This window comes from Nicotiana attenuata, chromosome 5 (genome assembly GCF_001879085.1).
Source record: "Nicotiana attenuata strain UT chromosome 5, NIATTr2, whole genome shotgun sequence".
Classification (NCBI taxonomy): domain Eukaryota; kingdom Viridiplantae; phylum Streptophyta; class Magnoliopsida; order Solanales; family Solanaceae; genus Nicotiana; species Nicotiana attenuata.
In genome coordinates, this window is record NC_031993.1 from 10,913,914 (window position 1) to 10,914,733 (window position 820).

The window sequence follows — 820 nt, forward strand, 5'->3', positions numbered from 1 at the left end:
TATACAAGGGAAAAATGGTGTTTCACCCGTTCTCGACTTCGTCGTGGTCCAATATATGATTGATTCCAGCCCTACACTACTATTGAGTAGCGAGAGAGGGGTCGAAGCAGCTTTTACCCGATTTAGGGTCGGGATCGATTTCCACAGGGAGCTAGATATTCGAGTTGGGTGTCTATCTAAAGTGGAGTTGTGTATTTGCTCCAAATTGCACTTCTAGACATTTTTGGTTTTAATTATGATTCTAATTTTTATAAAACTACAATGCTCAATTAAACTAAAATAAGCTAGGATTAAACTATTGGGAGTTGTTCAAATGATTAAAAGGCACTAGGGTAGTGACTTTCGCCTAGGTGGTCAATTGACGGATTCTTGAGTCTAAAGCTAGATTGACACATTTGGGGAGTATGATAAAACCAATGCTCGATTCTACTCACTCTATACCTCTCGGTAGTTCGAGTGATTTTGCCTGAATTGGCTTTCTCAAGACCAATTGGGTATGCAAATTTGCACAAGCAATTAAGGCTCAGGTCGGGTATTATGATCTCTCGGTTTAACCCTTTAATTGGGGCTATCAATTATCTTGAGTACGCCCCAATTCCTTGTTGGACTAATTTTAGAGACTTAGGCTCTCTTTCTCAAGAAGAGCAAAAGTCAACTAAACACAAACTAGTGTTTGCAACCACTAATTTAGCAATAAAACATGAAATTAGCACGAATATCAAACACCCATAGTCAATCAAGCCCTAAAATACAAGACCCATCAAATACCCACACTAGGGTTGAGCCACAACCCTAGCTGATGGGTCTAGCTACTCATAAT